Genomic DNA, 19,748 nt, shown 5'->3' on the forward strand with positions numbered 1-19,748 from the left:
CCTTGAGGGAACTTCTTCATTTTTAAGCCCAGTTTCCGCTGCCGAGGAGATTCGTTTCCCTTTTTTAAATTTTTTTCTTAGTATGTGACAAAATTAAGAATCAATTAGAAAATGCATAGGAGAGGTTCAAACACACACACAAATTCATAGATAGATGATAGATAGATAGATGATAGACAGATGATAGATAATTTTCCCAGAAGCTCAAGCAAAATTCTCTTCATAAATCCCTGCTTTTGTATATAAAGAATGGCATTCCTCTTTGGATTCCTCAGGATTACTTGGCAATTACTAGTGCAATTTTTGTGGATACAAGTGAAACTCAGATATTGACTGTCAGTTTGCAATTTGATTAGTATATCCTAGCTCTTTCTCACTCTTTTTTTCCCTTTTTATCTGACTTAAATCACTTCCAGAATAATTCCCTTTCCCATGTTGTTTTGATTCAGAGGATGTAGGTAATATATAATACTTAGCTTTTGTAAAACCTTTCATTTCATGAACAGAAATAATTGAACTGCTGTTTATTCAAATATTTATCACTGCCCTTAGGATATTTTGATGATCCTACATGCTAAGAGCAGTAAGATACCCAAGTAACAAATTCCAAATTGCTGTATTCATTGATTCATGGGTAAATTGGATGCTTTATCCATTTGAATTCCAAACATCATTTAGTATAAATAATAAAAGCATTTGGAAAGAAAAGCCAGCTATAAATTCAATAAACTCCCAGTAATTCACTATTCCATGTAATGTAGTGATTTTGTTTCGTTACATGTTATAGTGAGCCTAACTGGTGTTAGAAGTGCCTGATTCCAATAAGGTATTTGAGAACGTGGAACTATTCCATCATGCAAGGATAAAAAATACTATATAATAGGAATGCAGAGCATCTGCTCAGCATAAAATATTGTTAAATCAAAGGTCTTAAAAATATTAGATATTTGGTAATAGATGGCATGCATTGACTAGTTGACTAAACACAGGCAGTTTTGAGGAATGTTCCCAGATGCCCAACTTCAATGGACATTCTCAGGGAAGATTGAATGTCACCTCCGGAAAAATAAGAAAAACAACTGTTAAGGGGGAACTCTTTTTATGACCAGCGTTCCAAACTCTCTTCAATCTGTATGTATTCTTTGCATCAAATAACCTGTACTTCTTAGTATCTTTGTAATTGAGATTATGTCCTGTGACACATGGCACAGCAAGAAGGGTTTGAAATTGACTTTACAATGTGGTCTAATAAGTGCAAGAAATTGGATGACTAAGTTCAGGATAATAACTTGTCCATGATCCAAACAGGAAAGCACACACTCGCTTTTGAGAACAGCATGAGAAACCATGGAAGGAGGTTGTCTGACTGTGAATGCAAAGCTATTAATTAACTGGGAGTCTAGGAAGGACGTCCATGTTGGCAGGAATCAAAAGTATCTCCTTTCTGGATCAACATGATGTACAAAGGAATGGATAACATTTTATTATTACACCCAAAGGAGTAAACTAATCAGGCACACTAAACTAGAGAAATGATTCAAAAGAAACATGAATCCTCTCTTCAAGACTTGAATATTTTTCTCTTTCTTAGACTTTATCTGGAAAAAAGACCAGGAGCTAAGTCCAGAGAAAACATTACTGTGATTTTCAATAAGGCTAATTTGGACCACTAAAAGAAGGTCAAATGTGTCTTCCCCTCACCACCCATGAAATAGGCTTACCAGTAATCTAGTTTCTGTAGGTGGAAAGCTGAAGGCAAGAGACCAAACCATGCTGAGAGACAGAAACAGACATAGTAACCTACAACCACCATATTTGTGACTGAGGTATGATTATGCTTTCAGGCTTAGAAATCTGAAATAACTATTTAAGATATTAGCTATTTAAAAAAAAATAAAGGAGCATTAAATCCCTGGTGATCACAAGTATTAATGTCTCTATTTTCTCATTAAAATTACTGAAGTTCATGAAGTGAAGGACTTTAAATAAATAAGAAGTAAACCAAATGTTTTAACCACTTCTATGTAAATCTATCCCTAGGTAACATTTCTGAGTCTGTACATTTGGGAAATTTGAGGCTTTTTTAGGGGATGATAACTATGTTAGTAGGTAACACGTCAAAGACCTGATAAAATGAAATGGTCACTCTGCTGGTAGACATCATTGCAGTAAAATTGACCCTGACTTTAAGATGCATATGTATGCTTTCCAACTCTGACTTCTACGTCTTTGTCCTCCAGTACAAAGCATTTCTCTCAACTTGGTGCATTAATCTGATGGGTTGTTACAAGCAATAGTGACTTGTGGAAACTAAAACTACTAAGGCAGAGTGGCTCCAAATCTCATCCCCTTGTACATAAGTGCCACCTGGAGGGCCAATTTTTAAAAATCCATATTCCTTAGATGTGGAATCATCTTTTTGTTGAAATACTGATATCTCACAATTTGTTACTTATTACTTTATTTCATGTTTTTATCTGAATTTTTGCAGCATTTACAAATGTTGGCAAAATCATTCAGTCAAAATCCAAATCACCAGCTTTCTCATACTTCCAAATCCCAACCCTTCCTGGGTCCTCTATCATGAACATGTTGGCTTTCAACTTAAAGTCGGCTTTAACTTGTCCTTTATCCAATCAGTTGCCATTTTTTAAATTCAGTTAAAAAGAAAGCAACATTTATTGGGAGCTTAGTATGTGTCTTGCGTGGTGACAGGCAGAAATGCTGTCTCTGAATGGAGCCTCAAAGGCACATATGCCCTTTCTACTCCTACTACCCTATGGTAACATTCCCCTAGTTGTTCTCTTCTCTTGTATACGGCATTTACTAGCAGGGAATTTTGTTATCTGGGGAGCTAACATCTATTTTGCACCATAAATAGGATAGCAATACATGCCAAGACCTTAGTAAAAAAAGAAATAGGTGTCACTTGATTTCTTTGTTGATAACACCCCTATAACTGCAGGCCCTAAACAACCAACCGTCAAGCAACAGAACTGCACAACACAATGGTCCCATTGTTCTTTCTAGAAAGATCATTCTATTTAAATTTAATAGTTTATTTAATCATATGCGGTATACTTACAGTGCTTTTAGTCAATGTGAGTGTGGTGTGTGTGAGTGTGGTGTGTGTACCTGTGTCTGTGAGTGTATGTGTGTGTGTTGAACTTGCCCCAGCTATTTATAATTCTGCAACGTATTATATTCGTCACTGGCCATTTCTCATGGCATCTTCAAGCATCTCTGTTAAAAGCTGGAAGCTACAAAGACTGGACAAGGAGTTGCTGAGAATAAATAAAAACAGTCAAGACTGAGGCCAACTTTTACAACCTGGAGACTATTTTAATTTAACAAAATTTGGTCTTCTTGATATGAATAGAAATACCTTCACATTTGCCTTGTCCTATCCTGGAGAAATGAATAAATTAAAGAAGTGAACAAAATTTTCTTCTTAATCATGTAGACATTGCTCTGCTTTGCTGCAGCTATGGAGATAATGAAAATTAAAATATTTAACAGTGGCTTCCCTGGTGGCACAGTGCTTAAGAGTCTGCCTGCCAATACAGGGGACGCAGGTTTGAGCCCTGGTCTGGGAAGATCCCACATGCCGCAGAGCAACTAAGCCTGTGCACCACAACTACTAAGCCTGCGCTCTAGCCCCCTCTCGCTGCAACTAGAGAAAGCCCACACACAGCAACGAAGACCCAACGCAGCCAAAAATTAAATAAATAAATTTATTAAAAAAAAATTTAACACTGCAGGCACAGCCCCTGCTTCCCTCTGAAACAGGTCCTCTTGCTTGTGTTTGTATTAAGTTTGCTTTTTCATATTCATTACAGAGCTCTGTGTGGCTCTAAGAGCTGTATTCATTAAATGTGGGCAGTCAGCCTAGAGCATCAATCAGATAAATAGCATTCCATTTGAAAATCATGCTTTTTTTGTGGCCTCGTTTCATTTTATCTTTGCCCTTGCCCCTTGATTTAATTTATTCATACAATCATGGATGCCACCTGAGGGATTAGCATTAAGGTGGAAGTTGCAATTTTTTGTTCTAGGGAGACAAAATTACAGGTGCTGCTGCTTGAATACCTGACAAAGGTGCTAATCTCTTCCTAAGAGTATCACCCCACCCAACGCCTTGCAAAATCTCTGTCTCCAACAGCAGATTCTATGGCACAGTAAAAACATACCATGGACAGTATATCTAAGAGTTAAGAGGGTTTGGTGTAAACCTCCAAATTCAGATTTTTGCTCCTTCACTTACCCCACAACCTCATGGTTACCATTTATTTAACTCTTTGAAGCCTCACTTTTATCATCCATAAAGCAGTGGGGATGAGTGAGCTTACAATGAAATAAATGTAATGCAAGCAGCCAATACCTGGAACAAAGCATTTGTTCAGTAGATTTTAATGATCATTTTCTTCTCCTCTTTTTTTGATAATACTGGGCATATAAGAAGCTTAAGGAAATCTACTCCAGTGTTTCTGTAGACAAGTGAATTCAACAGAATCGTCTAGAGCTGTTTGATAAAAAATACGTGTCTTTTCATTCAATACCCCATAGATAGTGAATTAGATACTATGTTTACTATATGCTTAACTGTCCTTCTAAGTGAGTCTGGTGGGCAGGCACACTTGCAAATCACTATCTTATTCATCTCACCCTAAATTCCATTGCTCAAGTCCCTTTTGCAATATTGCTGCCAAGTGTTTCTGTTACCTTGGCTTAAATATTTTTAATAATGAACTCAAAATGTCCCTTGAAGCATCTCTGTCTATATATAACAGTTTTAAGAAGTGATTTCTTCTATACAAGCAAAATTTCTCTCCAGCATCCCTCATATGCTGATGCAAATGCAAACCTCTAGAGTCAGGTAGAAAAAAAAATCAACCCCTCTCTGTGTCTGACAGTCATTCATCTATTTGAAATCATAATTGTCCTCCAAGTCTTCTCTCCTGCAGACTCATATATTGCTCGCCAAATTGCCAATCCCCATTTTCCAAATTCATGTTTACCTAATCTTTGCCAAATAGATCCTACTGCTAGAGTTCCAGGTGCCTGAATATTTTTCTAGGCTCTGACCACTGGAACACCTTTGGAAGTTTGCATTTACTTAATCTAATCACCTTCACTTGGCAATAGGAGACCAAAGATGCATATAAGGGCCCATTTGAAGTTAACCGTCATCAGCTACAAAAGAATCTTCAAATATATATTTTATATCTAAGTGTTTTACAACTCCTCAACCGTCCCATGAATGATGCAAATTCAGTATCATGGGTTTTATTATGAACATCTGAGATTTTAGAGTTGGGGCAAGAGAAGTGTACAGGGCTTGGGAGAATAGTTTATAGCTGAGGCAATTGAGGTCCTAGGAGGTCATATGCCTTACCAAAGTTTATATACCTAGTACTATACATATATTGTTTGTTTGTCTGTTTGTTCATTTTCTAGTACAATAACTGTGACAAAAAGATTTCCTACTTATATGGTACAGATAATTCAAGCCAGCAGCTTCTAGGCAGGTTTTGTTCACCTTCATAACCTCAGTTCTTTTTCATTGTTGTTGTTTTAATTTAAACCTACATTTAATAGTTAAAAAATATCAGTTGGACTAAGGAGTCATGGATTTTACTTAAAAATTAGAAATCTCGCAATTCCGGGCCTTCCTTCCCACAGAGCAGCAATATGTTGGACCTCCCTTTAGTTTGGGCTCATATTTCCTGCCGGGTCTCTGCAGACACTTAAGTTTGCCGCACCACCCTATGGAATAGTATTGCCTACTTTTTTTTTTTTTTTTTTGGTACGCGGACCTCTCACCGCCGTGGCCTCTCCCGTTGCGGAGCACAGGCTCCGGACGCGCAGGCTCAGCGGCCACGGCTCACGGGCCCAGCCGTTCCGCGGCATGTGGGATCTTCCCGGACCGGGGCACAAACCCGCGCCCCTACATCGGCAGGCGGACTCCCAACCACTGCGCCACCAGGGAAGCCCCAGTTTTGCCTACTTTTACAAGCACTTTCATATGTTCGATTTAACACAGAATTTAGGCCAATCCTATGAAATAAAAAAAGGGCTGACACAATCATATATATGTATTTTTGATGTGTATACAGATATACCTAAGTCAACCCGTGCCAGGGGAGGATGAGGAGAATTGTAGTAGTTCAGCATTACTGGAGTAAAATTTCCTGGTTTAAAAATCCCCATTTTGCCACTTACTAGCTATTAACATGGGCAAGTCGTTTCATTTGATGTTTTTGAGACTCGGTATCTTATGTCTAGAAAATAAAGATGAGACAATACCAATCTGATAGCATTTCAGGAAAGAGTACATTAGGGTATATGGCAAGTGCCTGACAAATATTTGCCTCTGACGTTCTTAATACCTGGGCACTAGAACTTAGAGTGCCCCCATAACACCTAGTGTGGGGCTCCTCTCATTGTATAAAACTTACACCCACTCTGTCCCATGTGACTCCTTAATTCCCAGTTTCTGAAATTTCTCAAAGTAAATGTCTCACCAGACTGCTTATGAGGATTGACTCATGACCATACACCAGCTGTCCCACTCAATTTTATCAAGATCCTGTCCTAACCCAAGCTCTCTGCCCCAAATCTTCTTACATGGGAAATGTGAAGACCACCCTGTGATTGGTGACTCAGTCATATACTCAGCATGGTTCATGGTTAGGACAGTATATTTTATGACTTATATGCCCCATCTTGTAAGAAATTAAAAGTAGAAATAATTTGCTAAATAAATCAATAACTGGTTGGGATTACAGTTGATGTTATTTTAAAATGTTGATAAAATTCTTAAACAAATGACTGTACACCTGGCTGGGTGTTCTGAGTGGCTTTGCCACTACTGAAGCATCAAGCTGGAAAATTTACTTGTTTCAAAAATCTGGGTCATTCACCCGTCCTCAGTCTGAGGCAGCCAAGTTTCTGCAGACTTCATATTTTCCTCAACAATCTCTCTCTCTCTCCTTCCTCAGTTTTGGGCAGTTTTGATCTTGTGTCTTCTAGCAGATATTTGGGAGCTGTCCGGCCATAGACAATACAGGCTGGAGAAGCAAAGGTGTAGGCATTTTTTGAGGTAGTGCTTTCTGATATCTTAATGTTCTGTGAATAGAAGAGGTTTAAGGATCTATGGAAGCATTTTTCAGAGTTTGGTATTTGACTCACCTTCCTTAGAATCACAAAGATACATTTATGAATTTTCCCCAAATCAACTGAATCACATCTCTTGATTTGGGGCCTTGGAAGCTGCCTTTTAACAAGTGCTACACAATGAAATTGAATATGTACTGAACAAGTGCAATAAGAAATCAATGGGGAGATACAAGTGAGAACTGGAGAAACGGCTGTAGTGATGAGGGAAGAATTAGATTAACTCCAGCAACTGGGTACCATGAGGAATTTAGAGTATTATTCCTAGCCTCATGATATGAGTTGCTGACCAAAGCCTCAGGCATATAAAATATTTGGAAGTATGAAACAAGATAAATATGATTAATTATTAACATGAGTAATTCAGATGACAAGTACTCAAAGCGTTTCAAGGATTGGTGAGACAAGGGTGGAATCAAATCATCTGAGAAGAGTAATTTGGTAGGCCTTAAAATATAGATGAATGTGTGGGTGAGGAAAGGGTTTTCTATCTGAGGGGAAGGTAAATACAGGTAAATGTGAGGAGGTGGTAATAAATACAATGTATAGGGCTAATGAAAAATTAGATGGACAAATTGAGAATAAAGATTTCATAAAGTCTTCAAAGAAGCAGCATGGCAAGACCTAAAACATGGGATTTCAAAGCTTCACTGTGGTGCGTTACGTCAAAAGAAATTAGAATGCACCTATGTAATTCTAAAACATCATGAATTTAGCTCCAGCGCTAACTCTGAGTCCCTGTTATCTCACCTCAGACTCAGCTGGGAATGTTTAGATTAATTTCTATAAAGAAGATGAGAACTGAGCAAAGACAGAATGTGTCATTTGAGACAGCAACCAAGATCCTTAGAAATTCTGCAAAAAGCTGGAATATAGAGGAAAAAAAAATAGAAAGAAACATGTTGAAGTTCAGAGACCTGCCTACTTCACCTTGCCTTTCCAGCTGGGTCTCACTGGGCTACAACCCAACTACAGAAACCCAAGTGGATCCTCGTCAGTTATCTGTATGTGCAGTAGGATCAACTACACAGCTTAGTTTTGTACACTATTGTAGCTAAATGAGAACAGGCAGCCTCACTCATTTTATGTTAACCTAAAACACGATCACACGATCACATTCTTTCTCAGGGTTTTAGATTGCATTTAATAATTCTTAAACTATATCTCAGATCACTTAGGAAACCCACAGAAGATCAAACACTAGTTTTATATATTTTCATCTTGTAATACCAGAAAAAAAAAGAATATTCTCTTTCCAATCCTCAGCCAAATTGATCTCATCCTTCATATCACTCCAGGCTCTGGGGTTGCCTTAGAGGTTGAGACAATACATGAGACTCATGTGTGAACTGCCAGATGGAAGTAATAAGGAATGTGTTGGGAGTCCCTACTGAATATTTCAGAGGTATAAGTTGGAAGAAATACTTGTTCCTGTGTCTGTGCTCTATCTACATCTTGTAGCAAGGCCAAAATCCCATCTCACCTCTAACGTAAGGATACTATCTGTGTATCACCTCACTACCTGAATGCTTATACTTTATACCAAACTGAACACTCTTCTATGCTGACCATAGTGGAAACTTGTTGTATTATTTTTTTAAGTTTCACCATTGGATTCTCAAATCACATCTTCTGGGTGATCCTACCTTTAGTTTCAGAAATGGGTATGGGAAGTAGGCCTAAGCCAATCAGCACAGTGTGTCCCACTAGACACAAAAAATTGTTCAGGGCTTGTAATGGAATTCAAATATAGGCAATCAGAGCTCACTTCAGAACTTGGTTGAATGGACCAGAAGAAAGACGTGATGTTACTTTCTCTTGGATTTAATCTATTGTGATATAGCTCGGACCTACCACTGCAGGCTCACTATGTGTCAGGGTAAAAACCTTCTGAGAATGAGGCCAACACAAAGGTAGACCCCCCCATATAGAAAGTGCACTGATGGTGTCATTTAATCCCCAAATCCTGTTAGAAGCCAATCTAACCCTAGACGTTTCCATTTTCTAGTCTATGAGTAGCAGTGCTACTTTATGCTTAACCCATTTTAACAGCTTTATTGAGGCACAATTAATATACAAAAACTGCACATACCTACTATGTACAATCTGATGATTTTGGACACAAACACACACCCTGATACCATCACTACAATCAAGGTAATAGATACATCCACCACCTCCTAAAGTTTCCTTGTGTCCCTTTGTTTGTATTTGTTTACTTTTTTGGTAAGAACACTTCACATGATATCTATCCTCTTAACAAATTTTGAAGTGCACACCACCTGCGTTGTAACTATAGGGACTGTGTGGTAAGCAGCTCTCAAGGACTTATTCACTGAATGTAACTGAAACTTTAAATCCATTGAACAACAGCTCCCCTTTTCTCCCACCCACTCCAGACCCTGGTAACTACTATCACATTCTCTGCTTCTATGAATTTGACTACTTTAGATTTCTCATATAAGTAGAATCATGTAGTTTTTGGCCTTCCATAACTGGCTTATTTCACTTAGCATCATGTCCTCCAGGTTTATCCATGTTGTCTCAAATGTCAGGATTAAGACTGAACAATATTCCACTGCATGTCTTCTACAATTTCTTTGTGCCTTAATCTGACAATGGACACTTGAGTTCTTTCCATATCCTGACTATTGAGAATAATATTGCAATAAAGATGAAACCTAGATATCTCTTCAAAACCCTGATTTCAATTATTTTGGATATATACCCAGAAGTGGGACTTCTGGATCATATGGTAGTTATCACCTCACTTTTTATAATGGATACTATCAAAACAAGGACGGAGGGAGGATGGGAAGAAGGGAGGGGGAGAGAGAGAGAGAGAGAGAGAGAGAGGCAAGTGTTGGTGAAAATGTGGAGAAATTGGAACCCTTGTGCTCTGTTAATGCAAATGTAAAATGGTGCAGTGGCTATTGAAAACAGTACGGAGGTGTCAGAAAAAAAACTGAAAATGCTTAACTCATTGTTTTGTCATTGACTAAAACAGCCTCAATTGATATGCTGAGGTTGTTATGAATCAAAAGCATTTCCTATCTTGCTTTTTATCATTTATTTCAAAAATACCGCATATTTGAAATTTACATTCTGTATGTAATAGTTTGTTTCATTTTAGCTCAATGCTTTTTAAATTTCCCTTGAATCGTCCCCTTGACCATGGACTATAAACCAACAATTAAAACTTGAAGTTGCCACTTAAAGAGCCTCCCAGTTTAACTCCATTGTACATCAGATTTTTTTTTTTTTTTTTTTTTGCGGTACACGGGCCTCTCACTGCTGTGGCCTCTCCCGTTGCGGAGCACAGGCTCTGGACGCGCAGGCTCAGCGGCCATGGCTCACAGGCCCAGCCGCTCCGTGGCATGTGGGATCTTCCCAGACCGGGGCACGAACCTGTGTCCCCTGCATCGGCAGGCGGACTCTCAACCACTGCGCCACCAGGGAAGCCCATACATCAGATTTTTAAAAAATTGATAACCACTCACTAATGCCTCAGCTTCGTGACTCTGCTTTCTTACAAGAATTTCCTGTAAGACTTTTGCATTTCTGATCCTTGGATGCTGAATCTCTGGGTCACTCAGTCATCATTTTACCCTCTAAAATGAAATACGTAGAACCCATTTCCTAAATCCTCAGTGCTACCTGAAAAATCATAACAATTATACTTCAGATTGATTTGTGTGATGTCCAGCTTTGTCAGATCAGGTTTTATAATGGTTAACCCAGTGACCAGAGCCAAAGGCTAGAATATGAAATGGGGATACAAATAAATGCTCACAGCAATAATATTCTTTTTTCCATCAGTGAAATGAGGTTACAACATGACAACATGAAGTAAACATCTATAATGTGTTAAGTCCAGAATGAAGAATAATTTCTCCAATTAAATGAGTAGGGAGGGTAGATTTAGAAGGCTTGAAATCTTTATCTGGCTCCTTACTAATATTATTATGGAGAAAAAGATGAAGAAAGAGTAGATTTTAAAAACAGACTCTTAGAGAGGAGACCTTCAAGATGGCAGAGGAGTAACACATGGAGATCACTGTCCTCCCCACAAATATATCAGCAATACATCTACATGTGGAACAACTCCTACAGAACACCTACTAAACACTGGCAGGAGACCTCAGACTTCCAAACAGGGTCTTGGTGCTCTGGCCGGGTGTCAGGCCTGAGCCTCTGAGGTGGGAGAGCCGAGTTCAGGACACTGGTCAGCCAGAGACCTCCCAGCCCCACATAATATCAAATGGCAAAAGCTCTCCCAGAGATCTCCATCTCAACACTAAGACCCAGCTTCACTCAATGACCAGCAAGCTACAGTGACGCACACCCTATGCCAAACAACTAGCAAGACAGGAACACAACAATACCCATTAGCAGAGAGGCTGCTTAAAATCATAAAAAGTTCACAGACACCCCAAAACACACTAGTTGACGTGGTCCTGCCCACTAGAAAAACAAGATCTAAACTCATCCACCAGAACACAGGCACCAGTCCCCTCCACCAGGAAGCCTACACAACCCACTGAACCAACCTTATCCACTGGGGGCAGACACCAAAAACAACATGAACTACGAACCTGCAGCCTATGAAAAGGAGACCCCAAATGCAGTAAATTAAGCAAAATGAGAAGACAGAGAAATACACAGCAGATGAAGGAGCAAAGTAAAAACCCACCAGACCAAACAAATGAAGAGGAAATATGCAGTCTATCTGAAAAAGAATTCAGAGTAATGATACTAAAGATGATCCAAAATCTTGGAAATAGAATGGAGAAAATACAAGAAATGTTTAACAAGGACCAAGAAAAACAAAAGAGAAAACAAACAATAATGAACAACACAATAAATGAAATTAAAAATTCTCTAGAAGGAATCAGTAGCAGAATAACTGAGGCAGAAGAACGGATAAGTGACCTGGAAGATAAAATAGTGGAAATAACTACCTCAGAGAAGAATAAAGAAGAAAGAAAGAAAACAATGGAAGACAACCTCAGAGACCTCTGGGACAATATTAAACTCACCAACATTTGAATTGTAGGGGTTGCAGAAGAAGAGAAAAAAAAGGGACTGAGAAAATATTTGAAGAGATTATAGTTGAAAACTTCCCTAATATGGGAAAGGAAACAGTCAATCAAGTCCAGGAAGCACAGAGAGTCCCATACAGGATAAATCCAAGGAGAAACACGCCAAGACACATATTAATCAAACTATCAAAATTAAATACAAAGAAAAAATATTAAAAGCAGTAAGGGAAAAGCAACAAATAACATAAAAGAGAATCCCCATAAGGTTAATGGCTGATCTTTCAGCAGAAACTCTGCAAGCCACAAGGGAGTGGCAGGACATATTTAAAGTGATCAAAGGGAAAAACCTACAACCAAGATTACTCTACCCAGCAAGGATCTCATTCAGATTTGACAGAGAAATTAACACCATTACACAGAAGCAAAAGCTAAGAGAATTCAGCACCATCAAACCAGCTCTACAACAAATGCTAAAGGAACTTCTCTAGGCAGGAAACACAAGAGAAGGAAAAGACTTAAAATAACAAACCCAAAACAATTAAGAAAATGGTAATGGGAACATACATATCGATAACTATCTTAAATGTGAATGAATCAAATGCTCCAACCAAAAGATACACTGGCTGAATGGATACAAAAACAAGACCCATATATATGCTGTCTAAAAGAGACCCACTTCAGATCGAGGGACACATACAGACTGAAAGTGAAGGGATGGGAAAACATATTCCATGCAAATGGAAATCAAAAGAAACCTGGAGTAGCAATTCTCGTATCAGACAAAAGAGACTTTGAAACAAACACTATTAAAGTGACAAAGAAGGACACTACATAATGATCAAGGGATCAGTCCAAGAGGAAGATAGAAGAATTGTAAATATTTCTGCACCCAACATAGGAGCACCTCAAAACATAAGGCATATGCTAACAGACATAAAATGGGAAATCAATCATAACACAATCATAGTAGGGGACTCTAACACCACACTTTCACCAATAGACAGATAATGCAAAATGAAAATAAATAAGGAAACACAAGCTTTAAAGGACACATCAAACAAGATGTACTTAATTGATATTTATAGGACATTCCATCCAAAAACAGCAGATAACACTTTCTTCTCAAGTGCACCTAGAACATTCTCCAGGAAAGATCATATCTTGGGTCACAAAACAACCATTGATAAATTTAAGAAAATTGAAATCATATCAGGTATCTTTTCCGACCACAATGCTATGAGACTAGATATCAATTACAGGAAAAATGTGTAAAAAATGCAAACACATGGAGGTTAAACAATACACTACTAAATAATTAAGAGGTCACTGAAGAAATCAAAAAGGAAATCAAAAAATACCTAGAAACAAATGACAATGAAAACACAACAACGTATAACCTATGGGATGCAGCAAAAGCAGTTCTAAGAGGGAAGTTTATAGCAATACAATCCTACCCCAAGAAACAAGAAACATCTCAAATAAACAACCTAAACTTACACTTAAAGCAATTAGAGAAAAAAGAACAACAAAACCCCAAAGTCAGCAGAAGGAAAGAAATCATAAAGATCAGATCAGAAATAAATGAAAAAGAAATGAAGGAAATGATAGCACACAACAATAAAACTAAAAGCTGGTTCTTTGAGAAGATAAACAAAACCATTAGCCAGATTCATCAAGAAAAAAAGGGAGAAGTCTCAAATCAATAGAATTAGAAATGAAATAGAAGTAACAACTGACACTGCAGAAATACAAAGGATCATGAGAGATTATTAGAAGCAACTATACAGCAATAAAATGGACAACCTGGAAGAAATAGACCAATTCTTAGAAAAGCACAACCATTTGAGGCTTAACCAGGAAGAAACAGAAAATATAAACAGACCAATCATAAGCACTGAAATTGCAACTGTGATTAAAAATCTTCCAACAAACAAAAGCCCGGGACCAGATGGCTTTACAGGCTAATTGTATCAAATATTTAGAGAATAGCTAACACCTATCCCTCTCAAACTCTTCCAAAATATAGCAGAGGGAGGAACACTCCCAAACTCATTCTACGAGGTCACCATCACCCTGATACCAAAACCAGACAAAGATGTCACAAAAGAAGAAAATTACAGGCCAATATCACTGATGAACATAGATGCAAAAATCCTCAACAAAATACTAGCAAATAGAATCCAACAGCACATTAAAAGGATCATACACCATGATCAAGTCGGGTTTATGCCAGGAACTCAAGGTTTCTTCAATATATGCAAATCAATCAATGTGATACACCGTATTAACAAATTGAAGAATAAAAACCATATGATCATCTCAAAAGATGCAGAAAAAGCTTTTGACAAAAATCAACACCCATTTATGAGAAAAATCCTCCAGAAACTAGGCATAGAGGGAACTTACCTCAACATAATACAGGCCATATATGACAATCCCACAGCCAACATCGTTCTCAATGGTGAAAAACAGAGACCATTTCCACTAAGATCAGGAACAAGACAAGGATGCCCACTCTCACCACTATTATTCAACATAGTTTTGGAAGTTTTAGCCACAGCAATAGAGAAGAAAAAGAAATAAAAGGAATCCATATCAGAAAAGGAGAAGTAAAACTGTCACTGTTTGCAGATGACATGATATTATACATAGAGAATCCTAAAGATGCTACAATAAAACTACTGGAGCTAATCAATGATTTTGGTAGAGTAGCTGGATACAAAATTAATGCACAGAAGTCTCTTGCATTCCTATACACTAATGATGAAAAATCTGAAAGAGAAATTAAGGAAAAACTTCCATTTACCATTGCAACAAAAAGAATTAAATACCTAGGAATAAACCTACCTAAGGAGACAAAAGACCTATATGCAGAAAACTATAACACACTGATGAAAGAAATTAAAGATGATACCAACAGATGGAGAGATATACCATGCTCTTGGATTGGAAGAATCAACATTGTGAAAATGACTTTACTACCCAAAGCAATCTACAGATTCAATGCAATCCCTATCAAACTACCAATGGCCTTTTTCGCAGAAGTAGAACAAAAAATTTCATAATTTGTATGGAAACACAAAAGACCCTGAATAGCCAAAGCAATCCTGAGAAAGAAAAACGGAGCTGGAGGAATCAGGCCCCAGGCTTCAGACTATACTACAAAGCTACAGTAATCAAGACAGTATGTTACTGGCACAAAGCACAGAAATATAGATCAATGGAACAGGATAGAAAACCCAGAGATAAACCCACACACATATGGTCACCTTATCTCTGATAAAGGAGGCAAGAATATACAATGGAGAAAAGATAGCCTCTTCAATAAGTGGTGCTGGGAAAAATGGACAGCTACATGTAAAAGAATGAAATTAGAACACTTTCTAACACTATACACAAAAATAAACTCAAAATGGATTAGAGACCTAAATGTAACGCCAGACACTTTAAAACTCTTAGAGGAAAACATAGGCAGAACACTCTATGACATAAATCGGAGCAAGATCCTTTTTGACCCACCTCCTAGAGAAACGGAAATAGAAACAAAAATAAACAAATGGGACCTAATGAACTTAAATGCTTTTGCACAGCAAAGGGAATCCTAAACAAGAAAAAAAGACAACCCTCAGAATGGAAGAAAATATTTTCAAACGAAGCAACTGACAAAGGATTAATCTCCAAAATATACAAGACTCTCATGCAGCTCAATATCAAAAAAACAAACAACCCAACCCAAAATTGGTCAGAAGACCTAAACAGACATTTCTCCAAAGAGGATATACAGATTGCCAACAAACACATGAAAGGATGTTCAACATCACCAATCATTAGAGAAATGCACATCAGAACTGCAATGATGTATTACCTCACACCAGTCAGAATAGCCATTATCAAAAAATCTACAAACAATAAATGCTGGAGAGGGTGTGGAGAAAAGGGAACGCTCTTGCACTGTTGGTGGGAATGTAAATTGATACAGCCCCTATGGAGAATAGTATGGAGGTTCCACAAAAAACTAAAAATAGAACTACCATATGACCCAGCAATCTCACTACTGGGCATATACCCTGAGAAAACCATAATTCAAAAAAAGGCATGTGCCACAATGTTCATTGCAGCTCTATTTACAATAGCCAGGACAGGGAAGTAACCTAAGTGTCCATCGACAGATGAATGGATAAAGAAGATGTGGCACATATATACAATGGAATATATTACTCAGCCATAAAAAGAAATGGAGTTATTTGTAGTGAGCTGGATGGACCTAGATACTGTCATAAATACTGAAGTAAGTTAGAAAGAGAAAAACAAATACCATATGCTAACACATATAAATGGAATCTAAAAAAAAAAAAAAAGGTTCTGGAGAACGTAAGGGCAGGACAGGAATAAAGACACAGACATAGAGAATGGACTTGAGGACACAGCGAGGGGGAAGGGTAAGCTGGGACGAAGTGAGAGAGTGGCATGGACATATATACACTACCAAATGTAAAATAGTTAGGTAGTGGGAAGCAGCCGCATAGCACAGGGAGATCAGCTCGGTGCTTTGTGTCCACCTAGAGAGGTGGGATAGGGAATGTAGGAGGGAGACGCAAGAGGGAGGGGATATTGGGATATATGAATATCTATAGCTGATTCACTTTGTTATACAGCAGAAACTAACACACCATTGTAAAGCAATTATACTCAAATAAAGGTGTTAAAAAATAAATAAATAAAAATAAAAACAGACTCTTAGAAAGCATAGTCCCAGTGGAATAACTAGTCCAAAGTCCACACACAGTTTCCTCATCTGTAAAATGACAGAAAACTCATAGGATTTTTGTAAGGAATCAATGAGAAATGCTAGATCAAGTTTAAGACAGAGAGAGGCAACTAGAACAATTAATTCAGCAGCTTGAGAGTGAGACACTTCTGGGTTTGAAATTTATCTCACTTGGACAAACTACTTAAATTGAGCCTCAATTTCCATATCTATAAAATGGGTAAAATACCAGGCTTGGAGGACTCCTAGAGAAGATCCCTACCCTCTCCTTCTGCAGTGGCCCTCTGATGTACATGCCAGGGCTGAGGTTCCCGTTTTCAATTTATCCCATTTTGCTTTCCATTCGCTTAGGATTCTGCACAGCTACTCATCCATTGAAGGTTATCCTTCTATGTTCAAGAATACTTATGGATTTTCTGAATATCCTTTCTAGCATTTCAAAGGATTTGGAGTAAATAATGGAGACTGTATTTTATGCTTGGTTCTCTGTATTGAATCAATTCCAAACGTGTGCTTCAAATGGACATTTATCCTCAATTCATACCCTTCTAAGAATTGGGTTTCATTTCTTGTAAGGATTTTCCTCTAATTGCACATATCCATATCCTTTAAAAAATTTGCATTGTTATCTACAGCTGCCCCTTCCTTCTGCTGGAGAGAATCTCTCATCTATATCCTGATTAACCAGCTCCTTTAGAATGAGCTTCTTAAGGAATGTGAGTAAGATGTTCATCTAACTTCTGATATTTCCATAGTACAAGACAGGCTCATATTATCACATGTTCATGAATTATTGCTCCAAATTTAGCACCAGTAAGAGCTTCACATAGCTAATAAAGTGAAAAACAAGATTAAATTAGGGTTGATATCCCTTAAAACAAGTGTCAACTTTGGTAGAGTCGAACCTCCCTTTCGTGTGAGATGATTAAATATTGACAATCACTCACCCATCAGCCAAAGCTGTCTCAGTCACTCTTCAGTAAAGCTGAGGTTTGCTACATCTGCTGCCAAGCATGACAAACCCAAATCAGCTCAGGTGCAGGCTACTAAACATACAAACACACTAGCACCTAGATATAACAGCAGAAGAAACTCTTCAGAAACCTCTAGCTCAGTGATTCTTGAGACAACTTCTAGAGCAAAAATTCCAGAGCCACACTGCCACTTTTCCCACTTCACTTGTTATTTTAAAAGTGTGTATATAGGGAGCTTCCCTGGTGGCGCAGTGGTTGAGAGTCCGCCTGCCGATGCAGGAGACACGGGTTCGTGCCCCGGTGCGGGAGGATACCACATGCCGCGGAGCGGCTGGGCCTGTGAGCCATGGCCACTGGGCCTGCGTGTCCAGAGCCTGTGCTCCGCAACGGGAGAGGCCACACAGTGAGAGGCCCGCGTACTGCAAAAAAAAAAAGTGTCTATATATATAACATAATTTTAAACATAAACATATATATGTTATGTATACATGTATGTCATATATACACACAAAATGTTATATACATAATATATATAACATTTTATTTAACTATATAGTATACTGTATATAAACATATATAGTATCAACTCAAAAATAAGCAAAAGCCTCAAGGTCTAATTATTGAAATTAGGAGGGTAGCTTGATTTAGAATCGAACCAAGAGTTCTCAGTCCATTACTCAAGTCTCTCATGTCATCATCGTCAGGATACAAAGTTAGTAATTCAGGCTCTGAGGATTTGTGCAGAGTCTCCAAACACCTAAGAAAGGTTAACATGTGTTGTTTGGTTCCATTAAAATTAAGCTCAAATTTATGTTACCTCTCAAAATTCTGCATCCTCACTTTCAGAATTTTTGTTATATGATTTTTAAGAACCCGTAGAGCTAGGGTTCCCTGCTAACGATTTGCGATTCTTAAGTAACAGGTATCAATAAGGTTATCTAGCGTTTAAAGGGAATTTATTTTCAGTCTCCTGAGTCAAGTGCCAAATTTACATATCCTCAGTCTATGGCATCAAGGTAGCATTCAGGAGTTTTGTGGTTTAGGGGACAGCTATTCCAGCTGGGCGTGTGGGTATGTCCACTTTTAGTGGATCCACAGTACATAGGGCACTCATTCAATTATTCATTCATGTATACATCCATTTAAAAATTTTACTGGAGAATTTCCTGGCAGTCAAGTGGTTAGGATTCTGTGCTTTCACCGCCAAGGGCGCGGGTTCAATACCTCATTGGAGAAGTAAGATTCCACAAGCCTCGTGGTGCAGCCAAAACAAAAACAAAAAAACTAAAAATAAAATTTTTACTAACATCTACAAAGTGTGAGTGTAGGAGGTACCTGGGCTAGCCCAAGTTGTTAGAAAAGACACTGGTTAAGTGGTAGGTGAAAAATAATTGAAGCCAGACAGCTTCTCTAATTAAAAATTACTTCCACTGTCCCTCCATAACCTCTTACTGAGAATTAAAATATATAAATAATAATTCCTCTGAAATATATATATAATGCACTAGACTATACAAATAAAAAGAGTTATTTGTATAACTATGGTGTACAAAATTACCCTTGGAAGAGGCAACATGATGACTTAACCATCCTTAGTTTGCTGGAGTGAATTTGTGTTTTATTATTTTTTTTCCTTCAGCTATTTAAGGGTTAAGCATTTCTGAGACTTTTTTCTGAGACTGAAGTTTTGAGATAGAGAGGTTACTCTTCACTTCAATGAAGAATAAAAGAGCAATAAGAGGCTATGGAGAAGGAGTGGAACAGGAAGAGAGAATATCTTCTTTTTTC

Source organism: Monodon monoceros, unplaced genomic scaffold, assembly GCF_005190385.1.
Source record: "Monodon monoceros isolate NGI ecotype Baffin Bay Population unplaced genomic scaffold, NGI_Narwhal_1 Super_Scaffold_4, whole genome shotgun sequence".
Taxonomy (NCBI): domain Eukaryota; kingdom Metazoa; phylum Chordata; class Mammalia; order Artiodactyla; family Monodontidae; genus Monodon; species Monodon monoceros.